The sequence below is a fragment of the Pinus tabuliformis genome, chromosome 6 (genome assembly GCF_031772625.1).
Source record: "Pinus tabuliformis cultivar Carrire ecotype Pingquan chromosome 6, CPIR1, whole genome shotgun sequence".
Classification (NCBI taxonomy): Eukaryota; Viridiplantae; Streptophyta; class Pinopsida; order Pinales; family Pinaceae; genus Pinus; species Pinus tabuliformis.
This window is the reverse complement of record NC_142292.1, coordinates 1,590,907,767-1,590,917,657: the sequence shown is the minus strand read 5'-3', so window position 1 is coordinate 1,590,917,657 and position 9,891 is coordinate 1,590,907,767. Positions and strand designations below refer to the sequence as shown.

Sequence of the window (9,891 nt, the reverse complement as noted above, 5' to 3'; positions counted from 1 at the left end):
TAGTAGGAGAGTGTACACAACAACAATTGCTCCCAACATGAAAACACAATCAATATAAATGGTGATAGTGTAGGTTTACAATACATGCTTGGGTTTCCCATTGACTACTTCAGGTTGATGGATAACTTAGCCTCCTATTGACCATAGCAAGGATTCCTCCCATAACTCGATTTACTCTCTCATCCATATTTATAATTAGAATACCTGCTTGAGTGATATGTTCCATCTAGGATTTTACTCATACTAATATCCATACAGATTGGCCTTGAACCTATATGTAGGTTGAGGTTGAGGTCGAGGCTTGGGCCTCCATAATCAAATCCTTTGCCACAACCACAATAGTGGATTCATCTTCGTCATAGGAAGGGGTCGATCTGGATATAAGTGTGGGTCTCTATTCATTTACGTCATTGAAAATATAACAGAACATGTATGAGCACATAGACAATACATATTGCAAAGAATAAATTTCATTGACACTACATATTGTAAAGAATAAATTTCAATCATTAGTTTGAATGTTATAGCTTCCCATATAAGAGAACACATATGAGCACATAGACAATACATATTGCAAAGAATAACTTTCAATCATTAGTCTGAACGTTGTAGCTGCCCAGTGAGATCATGTTATGCCCCTTGGAGCTACTGGAGGATACGTATGTCTACCAATGGTTATGAAACTCTCATTTCTCTATTGTCACATATCCTTATACAACCGACTTATGACCTTTTTTTTTGCAACATGTAGTGCAATTGTTATCACATATCCCTATGCTACCGACTTACCCTATGCTACTGACTTACGGCGTTTTTTTTGCAACATATGGTGCAATTGCTAGTTTTAATTGTGCAAAAGAATAAGGGACATAATGAGAGATCAGTGGCTACATAGTGTGAAAATAATAATGTATAAGAAAACTTACTAAAATGTTCAAATCCATCTAGCTAACTTTGTAAACTATGCATGGAGAATATATGAATTCAACTAGTAATTATAGTTATATAGTCCAAATCAAAACTATGTCAAACCAATGCTAACAAAAAAATTTAATAATAATAAATAAATAAAAGAAAACAAATATTAATAATTCAATATTAAAAAAGCCATTATATTAATTTGTGTTTTAATTTAAATTATTTTAAACCTAATTTAACTTATAATTACCCCTAAATATTATTTCAGAATGTAAATTAAGTCATCACTCTCATTCAAAAAAACCAAGCTATGTAATTTGAATTTGATCGATATCTTCATTACAGGTGGGAGATACTTTACAAATGTAAACAAACAATTAAACATAAAGAAAAAATTACAAAACATGAGTTTAAAAGACTGTAAATGCCATAAATAACCCTGCATACCACGAGTCTTGCTTGCTTGTTATGTATTTATAATAAGCCTCAGAAGCAAGAACCAAAACTGCTTTGATAAGCTGAATCTGAAATTCGTTGATCGCTGCGACTGCTTTAGTAAACTGAACCCGAAATTGGCAGATCGTCATAGATCCATGGTTTCAGGAAACACTGCTCATATGGAAAGGAGCCTGGACCCTGATTTCCAACTTCTATTGATTCATCCATGGTTACTATAAGATTAGGACTCTCTGACAACCCATGATATGATTCCAAGGCAGATAATTATTTGGAAAATTCAATCTGCACGATGCTATCCTCTATTTTGCAGCATTCTATGTCACCATTGACCTCAATAGAGATATCCACTGCAAAGAATTTTGTCCCATCGTTGAACTCCATGAATGTCTCCACTGGAAAACTTTATGTCCCACCGTTCACCCCAACAGAGGTATCTGCAGGTTTGTCTTTAACAACAACCTGAAGTGGGGGTTTTATGTCTATAAATAGAGACTCATGTCCAACATCATATTTAGATGAAATTTCTGGGATTTTCGTCTCATGACCCCATGGGAAGTGTGCCCCATCAAATGAGTTTCTGCTATGATCAGAATCAAAATAACCTCCTGAATGGGAAGATTTCACCAGTTCAAAATTTGCGGCATCGCCATAAGCAGTGGACATGAAATCGCTCACCTCTTAATAGTTGTGGCTACAGATATCACAAGAGCATGATTGCTGCAAAGTTTGGCTCAAATTTATATGCTCACAAGATTGGACTGTGGAAACATTTGAAGTGCTTCGAAATGGAGCACTGGAATTTGTTGAAATATGGCAACAAGAATATTCCAATTTAATTTGTCCTTGAATTAAATTGTGAATTAAAATCTAATTTAGTCTTAACTGCTACTTGGAAATAATTAATTAATTAATTTTAAATTAATTAGTTGGAGAAATTCAAGTTAGAAGTCTTTCTGAAGTCATGCAAGAGTTATCCCTAAATTAAGGAGATAAGATAGAGTTATATTTGAGTTGTAATTAGTTAACTCAATTTACTGAGTTAAGTCCAGTTAAATTAGTTCCAAACTGCTTGAGGAAAAAATAGCGAGTTAACAGTCAGTTGATGCATGCATGCACTCAACTAATGCTACTCTAGTTAACTGAAGATTCCCTCATGAGAAACTCATGCATGTCTATTCTGAGAAATACCCAGTTGAGATAAATGTCAAGGACAATGTACTATCAGTTGCATGTTTTTTCTCAAAGAGAAAACTCATGCATGCAGTCAAGGATTCATCCTTGAAGATTGCGCAGTTTTGGAGGAAGATCATCCACTTTGTAGATGGGTTTTCCACTTGGTAAGAGAAGATCATCCACAAGGAACAACACAAGGAAATAGGAGCTTGGAGGGCAGAGAAGAAGGCTGGAGAGAAGCCAAGATTTCCTGTGAGCATCTGTGAGGATTGTACTCAGAGCTGGCTAGTTGTGAGAGCTAAGGCTTTGTATGATTCCTATGTATTTCCACCTGTATGATAATACAATACTCTGAGGTTTTTAGCTAAGGCTTTCCCAAAAGTATTTTCATGTGTATTGTGCCATTGATTCTTCTTCTTTTGGTTATATTGTTTAGCTCGATCTTTAAGCTTCCACAAATTGATAGTAGAAGTAGGTTATAGTATCCTGCTTTGATTTATATTGCATTATTGGGTTAACCTACATCATATTTTCTACATGGTATTGGAGGATGAACAATATACTGAGAAGAGAATTCGAAATTTGAAGTTCGGGGTTGCAGGTGCAAATCGAATTCATATCATACTTCAAGGTTGGCCAATGGTGTTCTATGGCTTGAGACTCAAGTATGCCTTGGAAGGTAGCTCGAATTACATAGCATGGAAAGATAGAATGGAGGCTGTATTAGAAGACAATGGCTTGAAGGAATTCATTGATCAAGAAATACCAAAGCCATCTTCAACTAATGCACAAGAGTTGGTTGAGTGGAAGAAGTGTGTGGCGAAGGTGAGACAAATCATCCTTGAGGGAGTTCGAGACCATATCGTCTTGAGTCTCCATGGGAAGGAAACTCCATTTTCAACGTGGAAGACATTGAAGGACCTCTACGAGAACAGTAGTGACCAGAGGAAATTTGCGCTCAAGGATAAGCTTTGAAGAATCAAGATGGAGAAGGGCGATACTATTTCCACATATCTGAAAAAGCTCACCACCTGCAGAGATGAGCTTGGCAGTGTGGGAATAACTACTGCCGATGATGATATGGTGAGCCTCGCTCTCCTTGGCCTTCCAAAGAGTTGGAATAGCTACCAGGACTCTGTGAATGGAAGGGGGAAACTGCCGGATTGGGAACGACTGTGGTCAGATCTTATGTAGGAGGAGATTAGGAGGAGCACACAAGATGGTTCTTCATCCAAGAATGATGATGAAGAAAATCTTTCCTTAGCAAGTAAGGCAAGGAAAGGGAAGAGGAAGGCTTCCCATTTCAAATCGAATTCTTCTCATGGAGGGAAGAAGGGTGACATGTCTAAAGTAAGATGCTTTAATTTTCACAAGATGGGACATTATGTGACTAATTTCCCATTGAAGAAGTCCAAGAAGGGATCCTTGGAAGGATTGGAAGGTGAGGCATTAGCCTCTCAGTTCGAAATGGACTTTACCCTCATCGCATGCATGGTGTCATCGATGATGGGTTCTGTCTGGTATCTTGACAGTGGAGCCTCATTCCACATGTCCGGTGATAAAAATTTATTCAGTGCCTTGGAGGAGAAAGACCTCAAGATGCACATAGAGATGGGTGACGACGGAAGGTATAGTGTTTCAGGAGTGGGCACAATTGCTTTTCAGAGGGAGCATGGAGCTCCTATCACCTTGACAGATGTGAAGTATGTGCCTAGACTGAAGAAGAACTTGGTATCGGTCATGATGTTGGAGGAGAAAGGCTACGATGTTTCCTTCAGTAAAGGAAAGGAATTCCTAAGACACAAAGCCACGGGTCAGAACAAGAGGATAGGGATTCAGGTGAGAATATCTATAAACTAGAGGTAGATGATTGTGAAACATTGAGTATGAAAGCAGAATTGGTGCAAAGCCAAGACATTGGTGAGTTGTGGCACAGGAGGTTGGGCCATTTGAATCATGGGGCTTTGAAGATAATGCAACAGATATCTACAGGACTTCCCAAAGGTAAACTTGAGCAAGTTGACACATGCAAAGGTTGTACCTTGGGAAAGTACACCAAGTCTTCCTTTCATGATCGAGATAGTCGAGCAGAGGCTATCTTAGAGTGAGTTCATACTGATGTGTGTGGACCATTCTTGATGACATCCACAGTGAAGCAAATGTATTATGTGATTTTCATTGATGTTTATTCTCATAAATGCTGGATTTATTTCATGTAGAAGAATGACCAAACCTTCACAAAGTTTTGTGAGTTCAAAGCTTTCGTCGAGAAAGAGTCAGGGAAGAAGATCAAGGCCTTAAGAAGCGACAACGATGGAGAATATGTCTCTCAAGAGTTTAAAGACTTCTATGTAGCGGAAGGAATTAAAAAAGAGTTGACGGCACCTCATAACCCACAACAGAATGGGGTGGCCAAGAGGAAGAACAAAACTATTGTAGGGGCAACACGGGCAATGCTACATGACCGAGGCCTACCACTTCACTTGCGGGCTGAGGCATGCAACACAACGGTCTATTTGCAGAATAGAAGCCCACATCACATACTTGGGATGAAGACACCAGAGGAAGCTTTCTCCAGTAAGAGACCAGATGTGGGTCACTTTAGGATCTTTGGGTCATCGGTATATTTCCATGTGACAAAGGATGCATGGAAGAAGCTTGAGCCGACAGCAGAGTTGGGGATATTTGTGGGGTACACCGATACACCTCAGATCTATTGGGTGTACTTGCCTACCAGTCAGAGGATAGTGGTTCGTAGAGATCTCAAGTTTGATGAGCAGAAGGCCATGCGAGTTTCCCTTGAGAGGGAGCTCCAACTACATGCTGTGGAGGAATTATTCGTTCTTAAGGAGGAGGAGCCTCAGACTGATGCGAAGCAGTCGCATGCAGAGGTTCTAGGAGTGGAGACATCCACTCAAGCAGAGTCTTCTAGAGATGGACAGAAGCACACAAGAGAAGCTGACAGATTGTTGGAGGATGCGAGAGAGAATGTGGGAGCACCATCTTCTCAGCGCCGATAGAGGAGGTCACCGAAGAGGTACACTAGATACATGGCCCTTGCTGGGGAATGTGTTGAGACCGAGCCATCTTCCTTTGAGGAAGCAGTGCAACAACCGATTTGGGTTGATGCTATGGTGGAGGAGTATGACTCCATAGTTCGTAACAGTGTTTGGGACATGGTTTTGAGACTGGAGAACAAGTCAGTTGTGAGTTCCCGTTGGCTTTACAAGGTAAAGCAAGCTGCTGATGGTAGTGTGGAGAATCATAAGGCAAGATTTGTTGCCCGTGGCTTTTTATAGGTCGAGAGGATCATGCTGTTGCAGTATATTTCGATAGAGCAGCAAGATGCTGACATTTTGACAAAGGCATTGTCAAAGTGTAAATTTGAGTTCCATAGAGACAGGATCGGGGTGGTAGATAATCCCTTTCTTGTTAAGAGGGAGTGTTGAAATATGACAACAAGAATATTTCAATTTAATTTGTCCTTGAATTAAATTGTGAATTAAAATCAAATTTAGTCTTAACAGCTACTTGGAAATAATTAATTAATTTATTTTAAATTAACTAGTTGGAGAAATTCAAGTTAGAAGTCTTTATGAAGTCATGCAAGAGTTATCCCTTAAATTAAGGAGATAAGATTGAGTTATATTTGAGTTGTAATTAGTTAACTCAGTTTACTGAGTAAAGTCTAATTAAATTAGTTCCAAACTCTTTGAAGAACTAATAGTGAGTTATTGATGCATGCACGCACTCAACTAGTGCTACTCCAGTTAACTGAAGATTTCCTCATCAGAAACTCATGCACGTCTATTCTGAGAAAGACCCAGTTGAGATAAATGTCAAGAACAATGTACTATCAGTTGCATGTGTTTTCTCAAAGAGAAAACTCATGCATGCAGTCAAGGATTCATCCTTGAAGATTGCGCAGTTTTGGAGGAAGATCATCCACTTGGTACATTGGGTTTTCCACTTGGTAAGAGAAGATCATCCACAAGGAACAGTACAAGGAAATAGGAGCTTGGAGGGCAGAGAGGAAGGCTAAAGAGAAGCCAAGATTTCCTATGAGCATCTGTGAGAGCTAAGGCTTTGTATGATTCCTATGTATTTCCACCTGTATGATAATACAATAGTGTGAGGTTTTTAGCTGAGGCTTTCCCCAAAGTATTTTCATGTGTATTGTGCCATTGATTCTTCTTCTTCTAGTTATATTGTTTAGCTCGATCTTTAAGCTTCTGCAAATCAATAGTAGAAATAGGTTATAGTATTCTGCTTTGATTTATATTGCATTATCGGGTTAACCTACATCAAATTTTCTACAAATTTTAGGCACTGAGAGTATCGATACTCGATATCCTTGGAGACTGAGACTAGAAGATCTGATCTGCAGGCATCCTTCAAAGAGGGTTCCATTGTTTACACAGTAACCATCTAATAAGTCATGCATTGGGGAATATAAGGGTTTTACCTTACTGTTCATATTCAAACCCAACATTAAATTAGGGTTTTTTTGTACATGACTTCACTTTCTTCCTTGACATTTTCTTGTTATTGTCCACTTTTTCAGAACACGAGTGATCGACAAAGTTGAGCTTGGCTATCTTGACTCTGATCTTTTATAGCCTCTGCATCATAGGCTTTGGTTGCCTCCTCCACAGTGTTAAACATTCCGAGCCAAACCCTAATGCCCTTTCTGGGATCTCGAATCTCCTCAACCCATTTTCCTTATGGACACTACTTGACACCTCTATATAAATTCGATTTCTTCCTCCTCGCGATCTCGGCTGAGGACTTTTCAAAATCCTTGAAAGGAGGAATGTCGAAATCTTTCAAAGCAAGAATCACCTCATTCTCACTACCTTCAAAACCCAACCAAAGTAAAAATAACCATAAAAAAATGAACCATAGGAAGCAATAAGAATTTCTTGAATGCAAAGAAATCGTTAATATGGGGAACTCACCTGAAGAAAATTCATGCTTGGAGTTGACAATAAAAAAGAATTAAGAAAAATAAAAAAAAAATGAGTCAACTTATTTTTATTTTATTTATTGAATTTCGCAATCATTTGTTGGTTTAATATTTATTTTATTTTTTTCCTTATTGTTAAATTATAATCAAATAATTTATAATTTATTTATTAAATTTTATTGTTGAATTATTTTATAATCAAATAATTTATAATTTTTATTGATTCCTTGAGTTTCAAAATCTGCAATATAAATTACTTATAATTCTGTTTTATATATTTATTTATACATTTAATTAAAAATTTGTAATTTATAGATAATTTTCCTTTATAAATTGTCTAAGCAATAGTCATGGAACCACTGGAAATAGTAAGAAATTCCTATTATAATTGTTTCGACATTACCCACGAGAGAGGAGGATAACCACCATACAGGAAACATGGAACCTAACCTTCGCTGGAAGTCGTCATTGCATCAGCTGGTAAATCTTTATTGGACAGAAGAAATATTTACATAAACAGAAGAAATCGACTATGCAAGGAAATCAAAGATCCCGTTGGTTTGGAATTTTGTTTAGAAATTGAAAGAGTCACAGTTGAGACATGTATAAGTAGGCAAGGGACCAGAGCGTTATTAATTTCATTAATTTTTTCAATCCTTTTCTTATGATTCATTGCATACATTAATTTCAAAATATGTATTAATTTATTGGTAACTAAATTTTATATTTAAATAATAGAGATAAGTTAAAAGATATTAATTTATAATAAATATTAAAATATTTATATTCATAATTTATAAATAAAATTTATTAAAATATTATAAACCAATACCATTCATTATAAAAGGATATCAAATACTTTATCTCAATAAAAATGAAAACCATTAAAGAACCAATATTAGGCTAACATGCACTTTCTCATGCAAATGCTATGTGGAGATCTTTTTGATATATTATCATAAATGGCAATGAGATAGACTTGAATAATCACCGACTTGAATAATCACCTAGTATGAGAGATTTTAAAATTAAATAGGTTAATATAAATTTTTAGTATTTTTTTTTATTACAGAGGAATTGGCAATTAGAGCAGCAGCCTCGCAACTTGCGTTACACAGGGTCGATTTTGACCGATACAAACTGCACCCGCCCCTCTCCACATCTTACAGGGCTAGTCTGGGGGATTTGAACTCGTGACCTTCAGTACGGAGCTCGCCTTTCTAAGGAACTTCACTGCATTGTGATTAACAACTCGCCTACCTCCGTGGGACTTAAACTTTCAGTAATATATATATATATATATATATATATAAATTAAATTAAATTGGTTGTTTATTTAATTTTAAATTATTTTTCAATATATATATATATAAATTAAATTGGTTGTTTATTTAATTTTAAATTATTTTTCAAAATATATATTATATATATATAATATATATATATATATATATATATATATATTACGTGGTTAAGAAATATTTTATTTCATATTTTTCATTTGGATAGATCTCACTTCTTAATTTAGTTTTCATGTTTTTCTTTATTCTTGTTTTATGTTTTTTTTTTCTTTTTCTTTAATTTTTGTATTTGTTATGTTAATATATTGTAAAATGAATCAAAGGCATTATGTAATGAGATCTGGTTAAAAATTAGTCAAAATAAAAATGAATATACATGATGTCATGTAAATAATTGATATAATTTGTTCATGTTGGGTACATTGCATTTAAGATCTTATTATGATTTCACATAGGTCATCATTTAACCCTCTTTCATATATTATTAGGAGTATATCTGAGAACTTTTCTTTTACTACTTGACTTTTCCTACCATTTAGGATCAAGGGGTGACACTTAGGATGATATGTGAAGGCAACTCAAAACTAATTGGGCTATGGCATAACAATTTCCTCTCAATTATTGCACATTACTTTGTTGCTAAGGTCTCCAATTACTAATTTTCATTCCCCTTTTTATTTTGATAAATTTCCATATTCATTCATTAACAACCATATCCCTTTTTTATGTGACTTGGTCCCTTTAGCTACTTAGTTTTTTTTTTCATCAACCTCATTCTCCCTTCTCTCTTGTTCTATTGCAGCTAGTCTAGTATTTTTACACAACTAAATCTTATGCTTGTGGTTGAAATCCTTCATGGTGTCACAACATCAATGAGTTTATAAAGAATACTAGAATTTTATTTCAGATTTGACAAGTTAGGAAAACCCACAGAGAATTTACCAACTCACTACAATCCTCACTCCTTTCAATTACATTGACTGGAAGCTAAAAATACAATTGTTCTTTCCTAGAAAGGCACTCTACATTATCACAACGGGGATTAAAATCGATCAATTTCAACATTAAGAAATC

General features: G+C 35.9%; 1 pseudogene; it reads right to left on the bottom strand.

The window, feature by feature from the left end:
* Positions 1-1,470: 1,470 nt before the first annotated feature.
* On the bottom strand, positions 1,471-7,985 carry LOC149264912 (uncharacterized; annotated as a pseudogene).
* Between the last annotated feature and the right edge of the window lie 1,906 nt (positions 7,986-9,891).